Here is a 19,062-nt window from a genome sequence, read left to right on the forward strand (position 1 = left end):
GTTCAGGCCCCCCCTAAGGAATTCTTCTATCTAAACTCAGATTCCACAACATCAGATATAGTCTGGGATGCATATAAGGCATGGTTAAGGGGGAAACTACATGGAATTATATGCTATAAAAATAGGATTGAAGCTGAGGCACTGAAGGGGGTTGAGGGTAGGATAAGTGGTTTGGAGAAAGAAAGAGACGGTGCCAGTAGTGGGGCCCCGGAGCAATTTACTCAGATTATGAGGAAGTTGGAGGAGACAAGAGCTGAGTACAGAGGAATCTTAGAAGCTAAATGTAGGGCACAGTGGACCACCAGAAGGATGCAGAACTATGAATATGGAGAGAAGGCTGGCGCCCTTTCGGCGTGGAAAGCCAGGACTGACCGCGCCAGGAAAGATATAAGGGAACTTATCATTAACACTAACGGCGATACCTCAAAGAAGATTGAGGATATGCAGTCCTGTCTTCTCTCCATCTTCTCAGAGCTGTATAGAGAAGATTCAGCTCCCCTGCCGAGCTCGATCCAGTTATTCCTTATGGATAAACAGCTACCTGTACTCTCAGACGACAGTAAAAATAAGTTAGAGGCCCCCTTTACCTTGGAGGAGATAGAAGCACAGATTAAGAATTCAAAAAATAATAAGGCAGCAGGCTCAGACGCACTCCCTAGTGAAATATACAAGCTCCTTAATGCGGAGCTATTAGATATCCTGGGGGACACTTTCAACTCAATATACAGCTTAAATGGAAAGGTCCCCAACACATGGAAGGAAGCAATAATTGTATTGATCTTAAAACCGGGCAAGGACCCGAAGAAGGCAGACTCTTATCGTCCAATCTCCCTGCTAAATGCCGATTATAAGATCTTCATGGGCATTTTGGCAGTGAGATTGGCAAAACTGATCCCGAAGTTAATACATACGGATCAGAAAGGGTTTGTCGCAGGGAGGCACATACAGGAACAGACGCAGCTCTTGATAGGAAATATAGATCTGGCCGTTCAGAAAGCAGAGCCCTTGGCCGTTGTCGCTTTAGACGCGGCCAAGGCCTTTGATAGAGTCTGCTGGGTGTACCTCTGGGAGGTCTTGAGGGCTATGGGGTTTGGTCCAATTTTCATACATACCCTGCAGAATTGTTATCAGGGTGCCTCTGCTCGAATACTGTTAAATGGGCTCCTCACGGCGAGTTTTAACATCCAGAGAGGAACTAGGCAGGGGTGCCCGATCTCGCCCCTCCTATTTAACCTATATGTGGAGCCCTTGGCGCAGATGTTGAGACTGGATGATACAATCCTTCCATTTAGATCAGAGCAATACAGCTCCAAGTTAGCTTTGTATGCCGACGACTTAATACTGTACATAAGCGATCCAGAGGCAGCAATCCCTAGGGTGGAGGAGTGCATGAGTGAGCATGGGTCCTTATCCGGGTTTCTTGTCAATAAGACCAAGACAGAGGTGATGTGTTGGAATTTAGAGTGGTCAGGAAGAGTAAGTGAAGAACTGAGATACCTAGGGATCTGTGTAGTAAAGGAATTGGAGAAGATACCTGAGCTCAATTTAAACAGGGTGGCGAAGGAGATCGATAGTCTCTTCAGTAGATGGAGGAACCTCCCCTTGACTATTTACGGAAAAACCAACTTGGTAAAGATGGTCATTCTACCCAAGCTGACATACCTTTTCTCCTCTGTACCATTAACATTCCATAACAAAAGTTTAATGAAGATCCAGAGTAAGATCGGGAGCTTCATTTGGGGTAATAAGGGAGTCCGCCTGGCGTGGAAAAAATTAAGACGCAGGTTAAAAAAAGGCGGGTTAGCCCTACCTGATGTTAGGTTATATGCTGCAGCTTTTCATTTTAAAAGCATACGGATGCTTCTGGTTAAGCCGGGTGAGTCTGCCTGGGGGAGGTTGCTGGGTGAAATGGTGCGAGTAGTAGGGGGTGGAGACGGCGAGGCTTTTCTGTACAAATTTGGCTCGCCCAGATTTTTCAAGCGGGTGCGCCTGAAGGTATTGAGGGCAGCCTTGGAGTTATGGTATAGACTTAGAAGGTGCTGGGGCATTGGGTACTATTCTGACAATGCCCCGGTTTGGGATGCGCCGGGAACGCCGGACTGCCTACGGGACAGTTTGGCATTGCCGATAAGAAGGGCAGGCATCACAGTCTGGTCTGAACTGTTAGACTCCGGGGGGATACATCCATGGGAGTACCTGAGGGCAAGGATCGGGCCAGGGCTCTCAAGATTCAAATATATACAGCTAACATCTTGGTATGAGGCAGCAAAGGGGAAGATCAGAGGGAATAGAGAGATCGAAGCTTCGTGGCAATCCATCCTCCCAATGAATAAAGAAATCTCTGTTTGGTATAATAGTATGTTGGAGATGGAGGACCACGAGATACCCCCCTCAGCATTGGTATGGGTGGGAACCCCCCTCGGGCAGTCAATAGAGTCATTGTACGAGCCATCCCTATTGACCCTGTACAAATATATTAAGCCCGCTTGTTTAAAGAAAAATCATTTCTTTGTGATCAATAGACTCTATTACACCCCAGCGAAAACCGCAAAGTTCGCCCCAGATCCAGCTCCCAAATGCCCTAGATGTGGAACACCTCTCGCAAGCCAACTACACTTATTTTTTGAGTGTCCATCTCTTGAAAAATTTTGGAATGAAGTGGGGGATAACATTCGAGATATTTTTAACATCAATATAGTGATTAACATGCCATTTGTGTTTTTCGGGGATGATGGCGGCCTCAGTCAAACCCTCCCCCAGAAGGCCAGAGGGCTATTACTTTACTTGATCCTGCTGGCCAGAAGGGAGATGTGCAGGAAGTGGAGGGACCCTTTACCGTCGCAAAGAGAGGATTGGCTCAAGGCTGCATTTTTTATGGCTCGCTTAGATTATGATGGTGCGGAGACAATGAACATCTGGCACCCCTTTGTGAACTGGGGTAAGAATTTAAGTCTAACTTAATATAAATGGTCCAATGATTACCCCAGGGTCCCTTACAAAGATGGGGATCGGTCGGACGACCCAAGCGAGTGCGGTAAGCCGTGGGGCCCACAGACTACGAAGGCGGCTTCATAAGACCCGCAGAGGACCCGCAGAGGCTTGAAAGGTGAGATGAGGACAAAAAAACAACAACAAAAAAAGTATGGAAGATGGTTTGGATGATTGCAAGGTCTCAATCAATCAATCAGTCATTTCTTAAGCACACTACATACCCGCGATGGTCTCAAGGCGCTGGGGGGGAGGTGGGGGCCGCTACTGATCAAACAGCCAGGTCTTTAGTATCCTCCTGAAGGTCAGCAGGTCTTGGGTCTGTCATAGGCTCAGTCGGAGGGTGTTCCATGTCATGGCGGCGAGGTGGGAGAAGGATCTCCCACCGGTGATTGTTCTTCAGATGCGTGGGACGGTGGCGAGTGAGAGGTCAGCGGAGCGTAGCTGGTGGTTGGTGGTGTAGAAGGAGAGCCGTCTGTTGAGGTAGGCTGGGCCGGTCTTGTGGAGTGCCTTGTGTGCGTGGATGAGGAGCTTGAATGATATCCTCTTGTTGACGGGGAGCTAATGCAGGTTTCTCAGGTGGGGGTGATGTGGCCATGTCGTGGTACATGGAGGATCAGTCGTGCCAAGGCGTTTTGCAGGCGTTGTAGTTGATTGATGAGCTTGGTCGGGGCTCCCGCGTAGAGGGCGTTTCCGTATTCGAGTCTGCTGCTGACGAGGGCCTGGCAAGGTCTGTGAGTAATGGGTGCATGAAAAAGGATGTTTTAATGTTAATGATTTGGAAGTGGATGATGCAAAGTCTTGAAGCTTAATACACTAATTTAAGGCAGGACATATATGGAAGTTAAGGCAGATAAAGGCTTGACTTGGTCCACAAAGGTTGTTCAACATAATGTTGATCCTTTAATTTAAGTGAAATGTTTGGCTGTGATAGTGGAGTGAGTGATGTATAACTTGGTAAATTTTAACACAAAACAAGTCTGCTAAACAATTTGGATTTGCTCCTTTTTTCAGTGTGATGAGCTTTTGTTTTTGAAGGATGAGAAGGTTGCACGGCAAACACTTGTCCAAAAAAATATCACCAAAAAGTATTAAGGACACAAAGATCTACTTTACAAACTTTTGGGCAGATATACAAGAAAGTGCCGCAGCGCGGCACCGCAAGCCATTTGGCTGCACCACACTGCAACACTTTCAGAGCACAGGAATGTGACATATTTACAATGATATGTCACATTCTTGTGCTCTCCCCTGTGCTAGCGCACAATCAGCTGCCAAGTGCCGGCGCAGATACCCTTGCGCCATGGTGCCAGGATGCCTGCATCATGGGTAGATTGTTTTTGTGCAGGAAAGGGCACCTTCCTGCACAAAAACAATCACTACAAGCATTTTCCTCTTTCAATGCATGCTGTAGAATGTAGCACGCATTGAAAGAGGTAAAAAGGAGGAGAAATGAAAACATTTCTCCTCATTGTGCTACACCACTCATAAGGTGGCGTAGCATACTGATGCATTTCCAGGTTTACGATTCCTCGTAAATCTGGAAATGTGTCTGGTTCCATGGGTGTTGCGTCGGAACACCCACAGCAACACCCATGGAACGCCCCTTTCACCCAAAGTGCTGAGTGTAAATGGGCCACATTTACAAGGACAAGAAAAGCCAAGCTGGGTGGCTCTTCTTGTCCTTGTAAATAAGGGGCAGAGAAATGCGCAGCCAGTGCTTCACAAAAAGTGATGTACTGGCAGTGCAAGGGGCTTGTAAATCTGCCCCATTGTTTATAAAGCCACATCTATCAACAACAAAAATAGAAAGAAAGACCATAATATTGGCAAAAAATAACATTGAAATGTATCTATTATACATTATATTAACTTTAAAACTTACAATACTTTAAAAATACCAACATTAAAAATGCTTAGAATTTAAAAACTGTATTAAAATTAGATAACTTACAATCATAAAATAAAAATGTATACTTACATAATATAAAAAAGGTATATACATAACGTTAAAAGATCTAAATACATAAACAAAAAACATTAAAAACATATTATTACAAACACTAGATATTAAAAAATATAAAGTATTATCCAATAAAAAAAAGTTAACAATAACATCGACCACATAATAAATATAAAAATAATTTACATTAAATTGACTTTTAAAAATAAAACTAAAAATAGTAAAACACTCTTAAAAAAAATCAGATAAAAACTAAAAACTTTGAGGGGTGAAATTCACTACTCCCATGCCAACCCAAGCAAAAGTAGGGAAAGTGTTGGACTTTGGAGGGGTCAGTTTACAACTACCATTCCAACGAAAGCAACAGAAGTGAAAGTGTTAGACTTTGGATGGGTTACATTTACTGTTCCCATTTCAGCCGAAGTAACATTAGAGAAAGTGTTGGTTTGGTTAGGGGTCAGATTTACTATTCTCATTCCAATGTAAGCAACAGTAGAGAAAGTACTGGACTGTGGAGGGGATAGATTTGCTGTTCTCATTCCAACATGCGCTACAGTAGAGAAAGTGTTGAACTTTGAAGGGGTCCTATTTACTTTTTCCACTGCAACATGAACAACTTACGAAAAGTGTTGGATTTTGGAGGACAACTTGTTGTTTGTGTAGGTTCTTTCAAGGAACATGCCACATGGGTGTAATTGTGCAGGCATGTATTCAAAGTAGCTATAAGTCATAGCACCTGACCAGCAGGCTGTCTGTTAGGGAATGTTAACTTTGGACAACCACAGAAGAAAGACATGTATACTGGACAACACACAAGCAAAGCACTTGAAGGCTAAGTGTGAATGTCTCATGCTGCTGCATTATCAATGAATGAAAAATTGAGAAGAGCGTACACCATTGTCATAGAGCGACCCCTTGCACTAGTCTACAAATGGCCCTCTGTGTTCTTTATTACTGTTCCCCAAGGGGCCAAGTGATTTTAAATAAATTGTTGCAGGTTCAGTTTATGCAAACATACCTACCTTATCCCACACTGTGACTCTCAGTCTGGCAGGGAACAATACTGGGCCCTATGCCACTTTTTTACAACAACCCTTTTCTCAACTCTTGCGTTGTTAGCATCCTTGCAATAGTTATGTGTGTGAGATACATGTGAGATACGTACAATGTACACTGCTTTGCTCATGAAAGGCCTCCTACCTCCTGCTCCACCTCACAGTGTTAAAGATTGCAGGGATCGCTGTTAGGATGAGCTGAAAGCCATTTTGTACTTGGCAGCCATTTTAGTTAGCCATGTGCTTGCCATGTGCTTTCTCCCTCGTCCAGAGCATTGCACATGCTCAGAAAGGCCTAGCTGATAGAATGCACCTGCTCCTAGTATAGAACTGTCAGGCTATTCCTGCTGATGTAAGGAGAAATATCTCTCCTCCCACTTTGTTAAGCAAGCACATTTTGTATAGCCATATTAGTCAGTAAGCATGCTGTTATGTGCCAGGGCATCCCCTTGGATTTATGCTGACTATATAACCTATGCATATATAAGGCCCTTGTTCTCTGTACTCCTTAGACTGGCTCCTACAGTGGCCTGAGGGTACCGTATGACGCAGTCTCCCCCATCTGAGGTTAATAAAAATTTTGTTTTTTTATTACCACTTCTGTGCCAATCTCTTCTTTGTTGGTTTAAAAGGACCAGGTGTATCAGTGAGAACCCCTTAGGAGGTTTATATTTCTTCAACAGGACAGTTTGCCTAGAGACCTCTTCCTCCAGGGTGACCATGATAGTATCTCCATTTTCACTGATTGACATGCAGTCCATTCCGTTTTGTCTTCTAATAGAAATTTAAGCATCGGACTGAAGAGTGGAGGTCTTCGAAGCGCCCCCCTCCATCTTGCACACAGCCTTCTCTGTCTTCTTCAGGCATGTTCTACTTGAGCCTAGTATCCACCTCCTCCCGCTTGTCTCATAAGAAAATATTTTGCTGTCCATTGCATCCAACTTCTGGATTTTCACATTTTATTGCACAATCTTCTCCCCCTGGTTAGTCTATATAGATCTTCATACTCTCTGGCTGCTAATTGTGAAGCAAAAGAAAGAATTGCTTTGCAGATATGGTGCCCTTTATTGGCTTTAAGATAATAGAGTAAGACTCCTGAAGTTGGCACTCTTAGAGATCGAAATTCAAGTCCTCTGGAGGGTCCAGTTAAATCACCAGAATTCCACAACGAAAAACACTGTACACCTCCGCCATAGCCTGCTCAACAAATATCTTGCACAAGATTTCTCACCCTAATGCACTTGCCAGGCTGTGACATCCTATCTATTCACCAGCACCAACTTTTGTACGCTCTATCATATAATAGGCTGTCATTTAGCAAATCTCTTAAGGCCACATACCAAACACTTTGTCATCTCCAACGCACACACCACTTCCTCAAATGAACTAGCATAAATCAGACATCAGACATTAACACTAAGCTCTACAATAAGGACCCCAATTACACTAGAAACAATACACTTTCCATAGACATTCCCACAAAAGCATGCACACACCCAGACCAACACACTCTAAAAGGCCATCCTGAATACAGGTAACACATAAAAAAACTTTAAAAGTCTCCTCAAAATCAACCAAGCACAACCACTGCCAGCACAGGCATCCATGTTCTCACTTCATGTATATAACCCTCTCTAATTTTCCCCTGTGAACCACTCCGTATCACTCATTCACATGGTACCACTACTGCCCTGGTTTTTCAGGTAACTACTAACCATTCGGTGCTCTTTTTGCTTCTTTCACATTGTCTTCTCCCACTGGTCATTTGCAACCATTCAGAGCATTGTTGAGTGTTCCTATAACTCCGTATTACCTTCTACAACAATCAAGAAGTTGCACATTTTGAAACCACAGCCACACTTACTAATTTTAATCTTAACCAATCCACCTAACTTAACCCGCCACCTTGCTTAACTGATCCTTCAATGCACCTGTCTGACCACTCTCGTCTTCGCTCTACAACCTTTTCTCATTCGGAATATTACCCATCTGTTATTTCAAATAAAATGTGATCATCCTAGTCCCAGCCTCCTTTTTTGTCATTGTCTGGAAACATGTAGCACCAGTGAGTAAATTCCTAGCATGTGATGAGGCCATTCTGATTTTATTTCTTGCTCTTTCACCGCAGCCATCTGGATTGCAACCATCGGCATTTATTTTGCTTTTGTATAATGAAAATAAGTCCCCGAGAATGTCAGAACATAAGTACAAAGATAAAAACAGAAGAAAAGAAAGAGCAATTAATTAAAGAATACAGTAACGTTGTTATTAATATCTGCCTAAGCACCCTATAACAGTATCTTTTGATCCCATAACATTGACAGGTCTTCGTGTGCATTCTCATGTTTTTTAAAGCATTTTAGTTATGAACAGGGCCACTGAAATTATATAGCAGTCGAGCCCTAAGTTATACAACAGGGGTTGACCATATTATGTGGCAAAAAAATGTGTAGTATTAATTTTGTACATTTTTAAATAGTATCACTTCAATATTTTGTAACTTTTACACTTGATATACTGTGTGGGAAATGATTTCACCTCATTAGTACCAGTTCACCAACTAAATGCAGAAATACACAACTGAACGATAAACAAGTTAACAATTGCAAAGGACCTTCCATGCACACAAACGTGTCACAAACGTTTTTAGTAACTTTTCATTGATTTGAACTAAAAACTATTTTTTTTGTCAACACCTGCGGAATATGCAGCAGATATCGGATTATGTGGCAAATGCGGCAAATCTGTAATTATGAGAAAAAAGCTGCTGCCACAGAATCGCATAATTGTGGTGGGCTGGTTATAATGTCATCTGGCCTTCAAACCTTATTGCCTTTTGTATTCTGCTTTTTACATAGTCACAGTCACATCTTTCCACTCGCCTGCCTTCTTTTTCTCGTTCTCTCAAACATCTGCCTGTCACTTTTCCGCTGCAAGTATTTTCCTGACCGACATGGATGTAGGAGCCAAGTGAGGGGAAAGACAATACACTCAAGCCTTGCTATGCGTATCACCTTTGATACTGTTATGTCTCCTGCAATTTCTTCTAACTACATCTGCATTACAGGTCTGAAATCTAGTTCACAAAAATCAAAATATAAGAATTTTAGCTCAGAATGCAGATCGATAGAACAAGCATTTCCTGTAAATCCCTGCAGCTTTCTACAGATTCTCCTCCTTTGAAAATGTCCAAATCCGCCGTTGGCCCAACAACATGTCTCAGATTTGCCAATATTCAGAAAAGACATAATGAAAAGGCACAGGAGGACACGCTGACATGTTTATAGTGTACTCCAGGATAGCACACAGAGTGTAATACACAAACTATAATTTCAGAAAGAAGGCATCATGTGTCAGCTGACCACAGCTCAAGGACAAGGGAACAATGTGCCCTGAATATGTTACCTGAACATTCTGACAGCAAAAAGACCGCAAAGCACATACATTTAAAGGTGCCCAACAGAGAAGCATCAGCATGAGAAAAAAAAATCAAAGGACTGTGATCGTGGCAGAGACAGAGATGAAATCAAAGACGTGCAAGTGGATAACAGAGGGGGGCTGCTGATAATATTCTCCCTTTGGCTCTCCGTGAATCTTTCCTGATAAAATAATAGGCAAACGGAATAAACTTCACACAATTGAGGGAATAAAGACAGTTAAATTGAAAAAATATGCTTGAAGTCCATTTAAAGTCGAACATGGAAAAGTACAGCTGGCAATGTGAGAGAAAGCTACAGAGACTTGGTAATGTAGAAAACAAGCAAGGGCAAAGGCTTGAGCTGCTGTATTTACCAATGCTCTTTCTTTGCCGATAACATGACTGGCAATTTTTAGGTTGAGCATTCGAGACCTCTTGTATATACTTTAGTATATACTTATATGTGTATGCACTTTGTGGGCTCTGGAGCTCAGCTCTAGGACTTGTCTGCTTCCGCTTAGGGATTTTTTTTTCTGTTCAACTGCCTCTATGTAACTGTCTTAATAGAAAACGACCAGTAGTGGTCAGTAAAATACCAGAATTGCTTTCTGCTTTTTCAACTGCCTCTATTTAACTGTCTTGATAGAAAACAACCAGTAGAGGTCAGTAAAATACCAGAATTGCTTTCTGCTGTGGGACTTCATTTTTTTATTCTCTGGCCACTGTCTCTATTTAACTTTAATGATAGAAAACAACGGGCAGAGGTCAATAAAATACAGAATCAAATTAGTATTCTCTAGATTCCAGTCCTTAGAAATCGTCTTCCACAAGCACCTGTAGACAATAATATATTTTTTTAATCTTGTATCAGTGATATGACCACAGAAGGCCCTGATTTTATATTTAGAGCATAGTTTTGGACTATACAATTTCCTGCTGAAAGGCAATATTTCTCTCCATGTGTTCTCATGCCTGGCATGTAACACAGTTTGGTGCTTACTTTCCCTCCATGTTAAAGAACAGTAGCTGTTTCAGCACCCAGGCTAATGTGCTGCATAGCTAAATACAAATAAGGTCCCAGAGGCGATACCGATTGAATTGCAAATGCTTGTTTAATGAGTTATCTGTTAAAGAAAACCCAATGCAAAATGGCTGCCGATGCACATGCATTCATTTTGATGGGCTATGTTACTAAGTTCAATTAAAAAACCCAAAAATTACACAAAATCTACACAAGCAAAAATAACGGGAGCAATAATTTTGCAGCTGTTGGGCCTTTGAAAATAAATCATTAGAAACTAAGGTAAACTTGGAAGCGAAATGAGAAAGAAGATGAAAAGCATTGAGGAGTAGGGATGGGAATAAAAAACAAGCATTTGCAATGCAATAGGTCTCACATTTGAGAGTTCATTGGCACTATAAATGACAATGCCTTTTATTTATGTTTTAAAAACCAACACGTAAATGAAGGAGATTGTCATTTACAATGCCAATAGCTCAAACTATCGCAACTGCGAGGCCTATTGCATTGCAAATGCTTGTTTTTATTTGGTGTCACTTTTATTTTGGTGTCCTGTCTGACTCTGATGTTTCCTGTTAATGTGACACAGGATTGTGATATCACATAGTTCAGGAGGGGCCAGACCTCACTACTTTAGTTGCTCGGTGCATCTCAAACTCTTAAAATAAAAAAATAAATAAAAAAGCATTAAAAACAGTATAACTGATAGTGGTTTTTAAATGCTCCCACCAATTTATTAATAGTAAGTTTGTTCCACTTAAATCCATATGAAATTGATCCGCAATTATTTTTAGATAAAGAAATGTTTGATATATGTAATTTAAGTTATAACTACCAGATTTCCATTTAAAATGGTAGTTTGTGACCTCGACGTGATTTGAACACGCAACCTTCTGATCTGGAGTCAGACGCGCTACCGTTGCGCCACGAAGTCAGCTGTTCGTTCATCATGAGGATGTTTAATATGTGAGTGCGAAGCTCAGTGATGAAATGCACTATGGTGACGATCGTTTGCTTTTGAAGCATTGGAAGGATAACTCAAACTCCTGTTTTTTATGCACTTCTACCTTTTCGTCACATCCATAAACTTGCTTTGCTATTGACGCTGCTATAGTATGACACTGTCCAAGTGTGAGAGACTGTGAAAACACACAACTCTTCTTGCAGTGCGCAAGAGCAGACATTTGTCACGCTGTTCAGCCGAGATCCCATCAGCTCAGCTGACAGAGTTGCACTCCTGGAGGACACCGAGGCAGAGCTCCGCGCCTCGGACTGTAAGTGCCCGTAGCTTTGTTTTGGTGTTGCCCTCTTTCCCTGTCACTAGATTAGCGGGTGTGTCACGCATGAGCCCAAGTGCAGGGACGATTCGGGAGAAAATTGTGACAATGATCATCACTCAGCTACCCCGAAACAGTGGCAGGCAATGCCGCAACCCATTAAATCAGGGGGAGACCGGAAGTCCCGGCATCGATGTACAGTGGTGGGGGGGCTGAAAAAAGGAGTAGGCTGGGAGAGGCGATATCAGCAGCCTCTGGGGCTCGAGGAGCACAACGAGGGGGGGGGGCGGCGGAAGAGCAGCACAACCTTTCTTCAGCGGCGGTCGGGGGAAATGGCAAAACAAAAGCGCTGAAAAAAAAAAAATAAGTAAACGCCCACCTCCGAATGACGACGAAAAAAGGGCGGGACTTAAAAAAAGAGGCAGAAACGCCCACGGATCGCATCAAGGCGGGGAAAATAGTAATTGACACACATCTCTTCCAATGGCTAGCCTCTATTTACGAAGCTAGCCAATGGAAGAGAGGTGAAATAAAAAGCCCCACTGTTGAAATCATTAAATCTTCGGCTCCGCCCCCAGCTTCGCTGAGGGACGATAGCCTCGACCTAAAAAGCATGTGTTTGAGATACTGAAAAAAACAGGGAACTGAGCAGAGAAAAACACACTCTTATACAGAGCTGAAGGCAAAATACACCGTCACATCAAGTCGGCACTGGAAGGATACCACTCATTTAATCAGAACACTGTGAAACCAAAATGTTCACAGACATGTCAAACATAAGAAAGGGGAAGAAAGTAATTGAATCAGAAGCAAGTGAAATGCACAACAATACCATCAAATCACAAACGAGTGGGTGACCCAAAGCCTCTGTAAGTACTTGCATACAAAAGGGAAGGAATAGGTCTTGCAAACTAACAGCTAAAGCTGTTTGTAGGTTGAAGTCTAAAAACTGCGTTAACACCTTAAAATAATGCGAAGAAGTAAGTGGCTGAGAAGGCATAGTGATAATAAAACAAAAGGAATTCCACACAACATAGAGGGTAAAAACACAGGATAATATTTGAGACAGATTCTTGAGATACATTAGAATGGCACTCAGCACTACGTGTAAATCTGGCAAGAAACAGATAGAAAAAATCACAGGGGCTTATTTACAAGCGAGCTGTGCTGCCGAAGCGTCACTTTTTTGATGCTCCGGTGGCCCAGGCCACTCAGTCATATCTATGAGGCAACACAAAGCCACGTGGAGTAAGCCAAGGCCGCACAAAGCACTGCCTTGCCTTATCTGCGTCAACGGGGCGTTAAACGGGCATTGCTGTGGGTGTTTCCAAGCAACACCTGTGGCTTTTGATGTTGCCCCAGATTTACAAAATCACGTAAGCATTGGGCAGGGCCAAAACCTTATGCCTCCTCAGAGCAGGCATACCAAGGAGAAATTTTTTCACCACTTCTCGTTATTTCCTCTTTTGCATTCTGCAGCACACATAGAATGAGGAAAACGCCCATCTGGATAGTTTTTATGTAGGAAAGTGGCACTTCCGGGACAAATACAATCCTGCAAACAACGCAGACACCCTTGCACCATGGTGGAAGAGTGCCTGCATTGGTTCAAGGCAGTCGAAACGGTGCCAGTGCAATGGGAAAGGACTGAAATGCACAGTACATCATAAATTCAGCACATTCCTGCCCTTTTGTTTTGACGCAGGGCAGTGCAGCAAAGTGACTTGCTGCACTGCCCTCGATCAAACACCCGTAAATGAGGTCCACGGTGTCTTGTTATTGTAAAATGAGATGGTGCAGACCACTTTATAATTATGAGAAAAAGATCGTAGCACTCTTTCAATGGGTAAGAAAAGATGAAAATATGTTCCACCTCAAAATAAAGTTTTTAACATTGTCCTGCAACAATAGTGACTGTGGAATATCGATGTCCATGTTGATCCAAAATTTAATGTAGAGTGTTAAGTATAGACTTACTGTCTCAACTACATATCTGTGTACCTTTGTGTGATATATCTTTAAGGTATGTTGACATGGAGTTAAGAATAGTAAATCTCCACTTACCAATGTATATGTACTGTCACATTATGGTGGTAGTTGTGATCTTGTACTCAATATTGTTGCAGTAGGATATTTTGTCACTCATTGTAACAAATATACAGATGAAAAGCTTGAAATGGTTACCAAGACATTGCAAACTGAGTCCATTTGATCCACCACAAATAAAATAAAAGGGCATTGGTGAAGGGCTCTATATTAACCGGAGCAAAGTTAGGGCAGGCCATTCTGGCTGGTTTGATTCAGCATGCACTAAAACCCATAGAAACTTAAAATTATCCTTAGCCAAAAAACGGAGACAGGCCCAGGAGGTCCGGAAATGCAAACTCGCATACAAATTAGCCATTAATCAATTAAAAAAAGCTTAAAGGGGGATACCTGGAATCGACTACTTGAAGCCAGTTTGTCTAATGATAACATCATGTTCTGGCGTATTATTAATTCTCCTTCTTATGACTCTGCGGACTGCCCTTGAGCTGAGATAGCCATTACTGAGGGCGGTTGGCTATCACATTTTAAAAATGTATATTCTACTAAGAATGACACTGTGACTCCCTTGTCCACTGCATCCTCCTCTAGTGTGCCTGCTAAAACTTTATCACTAAACAAAAGGAACTATCTGGAATTTACCTTGGATGAAGTAGTTGTGGCACTGAAGACAAGCAAGGGTGGTAAAGCCAGGGCCCTGATGGGATCCCTATTGACTTGTTTAAGTCTGATTCTGACCTCTGGGGACCCATCCTTACCTTGCTCTTCAGAGCCTGCCCGGAAAAAGATTTTTGGCAAACATGCCTGAGTCTCTTATTGTCCCCATATTCAAGAAGGGCAACCGTAATAGCCCAGCACAATGCATACCAATTTTTCTTTTAGACTCTATGAAGGTAGCTGGGCGCATCCTCTTAAGCTGACTGGAGGACTGGGCAGAGTCTATTAATATCCTCTCGGACCTGCAGTATGGCTTCAGGCCTGGGTTGGGGACTACAGAACAGGCCAGTAACCTGGACATTCTCACTTGCAAATACATGCACATTAAGGAAGGCCACCTATTTTTAGTTTTTGTGGATTTATCTTCCGCTTTTGATTTCATGGTTCACGAGAAGTTATGGTCTATTATGGCTAGCATGGGAGTTGACTGCACCATTGTAAACTTCCTTAGAGATTTGTATGCTCTAGGTCGGGGTAGAGTATGTTACGGCCTTAACGGCAACTGTACCTAGTCATTTAAAATAAGAAGAGGGGTATGACAAGGCTGCCTACTTGCCCCCCTCTTGTTCAATCTCTATCTTAACAGCGTAGGCGACACTTTGGCAAGCTAGTGCGTAGATTTACTTCAAGTGGGTCACCGTCCAATTCCGGCCCTTTTTTAAGCTGATGATGCTGTTTTAATGGCTCGTACTCCTCTTGGTCTCCAGTACCTAGTCAATGAATTTGCCAATTTTTATGCAGAACCACGGTCTAAAAATTAACATTAGCAAAAACCTTTGCAATTAAAATCTGGAATATGGCCTCTCGCTGTCGTGATATTTTTAATGAGGGCACACAAATTCAGTTCACAGCCTCATTTTCTTATTTAGGGATTGTATTCAGTCAAATTGGGAAATGGCAATGGGCATCAAAATCAAGGCAACTCCATTTTGTTAAAACTACAAGGGTCCTGTTGCGTTTCGCTAGAAAACAAGGAATTAAACACCAGAGGAAGTTGATGACAGTTTACAAGGCCAAATGCAGACCTACTGCCATGAACGGGTCTGAACTCTGGGGATATGGGAGATAGATAGCCTTCAATTGGAAGAAAACACATTTTTAAGGAATCTTCTTGCCGAAAAGCAGTCCAACTTAAGTCTGTCACACAGAATTGGAAGTCACTTATAAAACAGACTTGGTTAGGATTCAGCCAGTGTTACTATGGCACAAAATCTGGTCATTGGAAAACACTGCACTTAACCGATCCATTATTATTGTTGATTGCCTTAGATCTACGTAGGCTCTAAAAATCCCCTGGCTCAAATTTGTGCACAATTTTCGGGCAGATATTGGTCATCCCGAGTATTTTGATCATCCTAAGAGCTTGGTATCCGTTCAAAGAAAAGTATTCAAAATGAAATGTCTATCACTATTAGAGGACACAAGAAGTATTCAAAATGAAATGTCTATCACTATTAGAGGACACAAGACTATCATCTGAAATTATGAAACCCTCTGTCTTGAGGAACCAGATGATCTTGACTAGCTATCACATGCAATTTTATTTAGCCAATGTGTACAATATGTGCCACATTTGTGCTGACCCAGTTTCACTTGGATATCTTTCATCACTTAATTAGTTTTTCCACCATTACTAACTGATCATCTGACCTGGGAAAATGCACTTGTGACGATATCTCCTCGCGGAGCACTTTGAACAATGTTTTCTTTTGTAAACACTTCTCTGGGATGAGGGATAAACATATTAAACCTTTGTCATTGCAGCCGGGTTTCGTACAATGCTGACCAGCTTTCATGTATTTGCAAATGTTACCGAATATCTACATATGTGCTGTAATGTCCAGAATTCTGCTGGTCGTCATTAACTGCAGGAAGCAGCTGTAAATAAAAATTGATTGTGTAACTGATGATTGCATTTGCGCACCACATTTTTTTTTAGATTTTGTAATCAGTTCGAACTTTTAAACTGGGTTTTAAAAACTTTTCATGGATGTATTATGTAGCTTTTATGATTCACATTGGGAGTTAGAAGAAAGCTTATTTTGACTTATTAGGATACATTAAAATGAGCATAAGCAGTCCATATGCAGGAATATAGTGCCCTTTGTTTATGTGAGCTATCCTCTGCAAGGATTAAAACCATCAGGGCCAGTGCCACATTAAGTTCACTGATGGCCTTAGGAATTAACCACATATAACCCCACAGGATGGTTCCAGATTGCACAAGGGGCTTCAGAAAAGTATTTTTGTTAGGGGAAAGAGTACCTGAACAGTAAGATGTCATTTTACCTGGGAGTCAGAAACTCCTTGCACCAGAAATCCACGCCATCAAAAACATTAGGATAGTTGCTGAATTCTAAAGCTAAATGTATATCAAAGAAGGAATTACCTCTAGAAATATGTAAAATAATAACTAGATTTCTAAGAAAAGCAATGCCCTGATTACAACAGTTGCACAAACTGCTTGTGAAAATTATGTGTATCTACTACTTACTGTTTCAAGAAGGCAATATAATCAGCAGGTGTGTATTTGGCACCTAATTCCAAGTGTTACATCTGAGAATGGATAGTGCATAACATTTGTTCAGGAATTCAACCATTCCGAGATAAGCAAACCAGAATGTCATACAGTTTGCTCTCCCTGATTTGTGTCAGGCTTTATCTACCACAAATCGAGTACAAAGACATACACCAGGGAAAATTTGCACTTGACTCCCAGTTGTAGCGCAAACAGAATTTTGCTCCTAAATGAAGATTTTCAAACCTGCTGTAATCAGGCAATAAATAGCCTTTCATTATTTGATGTTCAGTGTTTTAATTGTCATACAGACCTGCCAATACAGTTTCACCAGCTTACATAAAGTCCAGTTTATGGTAATTAAGAAACTGACAGTCATTTCCTACCATCAGGGATTGTCTCAATTAAAAGAGATCCTTTGTTCGGTGTTTGAGCGAAATATCGGAATCGGAGATACAAAAATATGGTGTCAAGAATGTTCAGCTGTAAAAATATTGTCAACAGGAATATCGAGGGTAACACTATAGTTTTCAATGTTGTTTTTATATTGTTTTAAAAATATCGATGTAGAAAATATCACCTTACGTAATATGATTTGTAAGTGTTAATTAATATGTAATTTATTGTAGTGTGTTTGATTCTATAAGTTTATTGTTTTATTTATTTGAGTTTTTAGTAGGATAATGTATTAATTATGAAATTGTTGACATTTTTATTTTTAGTTGCATTTATGTATATAAAGAATGGTTTTATAGTTTTTTAAGTAGCAGGATATTGGGTTTTTGAGGGATGAGGGTGGGGAGATTTTTACAAAGTGTATATTTTAAAGACATTTTTTGATAATTATTTTAATGCTTTGCAAATTAATATTTAACACTTTTAGATGTGTTTTGTTACATTAATATTTGTTATTCATTTGAATTTAAAAGTAATTAAAATATATACTTATGTTATTACATTTAGGGGTCGATTCCGATTCGGGAAACAAATCGGTACGACGATTTGAATATGTAGCCGTTTCTGTACGAATCGTACAAATCCGTCCGAATTACGTAGTATGATCCGTAGTAAAAAAATACGTCCGAATCGTTGCGAACCATCCGAAAAGCAAAGGAAAATCTGTACGATACGGACCCTGAAAGTAAACCGTACGAATCGTAAACATGCCGTACGACCCGACAAGTACGATCCGGACCGGGGAATGAGTACGCGATTCGTACGGTAAATGTTGCGTATGAGCAATTCGTAGGGAGAGCCACACAATCACATAGGGTACGGTTCATACTCCCCATGATCGTGAGGGTATGGTTCGTACACCCCATGATCTTAGGGGTACGGTTTGTACACCTACGATCATGGGGTATGGTTCATACACCCCATGATTGTAGCGGTACGGGGTACGGTTCGTACACCTACGATCATGGGGTATGGTCCGTACACCCCATGATCATAGGGGTACGGTTTGTACACCCCATGATCTTAGGGGTACGGACTGTACACCTACGATCATGGGGTACGGTTCGTACATCCTATCATCATCATGGGGTGTACGAACTGTACCGCTACGATCATGGGGTGTACGGACCGTACCCCATGATCGTAGGTGTACGAACCGCACCCCATGATCGTAGGTGAACGAACCGTACACATACCGTCATGGGGTGTACGAACCGTACCGCTACAATCTTGGGGTGTACGAACCATACCCCATGATCGTAGAGTACGATTTGTACACCTACGACCATGGGGTGTATGAACCGTACCGGGGTCTGTTTTGCACGCACTTCGAGTCGAATTCTGCTTTTCCGGACATTTTGAGCTCTCGTAAAAAAAGAGTCCTACGGAGTGTTGACTGGATGAATCGTACTTGCTGGGTCGGAAAATAATGCTTCGATCCGCATGGACATCGCATACTGCGTGTTCCGAATGCGATTCGTAAAGATTATTGAGTCGTACGGGCTTTGGTACGATTCGGACGGAGAATTGCTTTGGGTACGCATCGTACTACATCGTACGTACGGGGACGTTCGAGGGTACGATTCGTATGGGAAAAATGCTC

The 19,062-nt window shown here is 41.8% G+C and overlaps 1 protein-coding gene and 1 non-coding gene across 2 annotated transcripts in view; both read right to left on the bottom strand.

Moving 5' to 3' along the window:
- Positions 1-19,062, bottom strand: part of CHRM3 (cholinergic receptor muscarinic 3) — a 2,680,897-nt gene that overhangs the window by 1,978,222 nt on the left and 683,613 nt on the right. The window lies entirely within an intron of this gene.
- Positions 11,308-11,379, bottom strand: TRNAW-CCA (transfer RNA tryptophan (anticodon CCA)). The gene has a single exon. It is a non-coding gene; the product is annotated as a tRNA-Trp (tRNA).

This window comes from Lissotriton helveticus, chromosome 6 (genome assembly GCF_964261635.1).
Source record: "Lissotriton helveticus chromosome 6, aLisHel1.1, whole genome shotgun sequence".
NCBI lineage: Eukaryota > Metazoa > Chordata > Amphibia > Caudata > Salamandridae > Lissotriton > Lissotriton helveticus.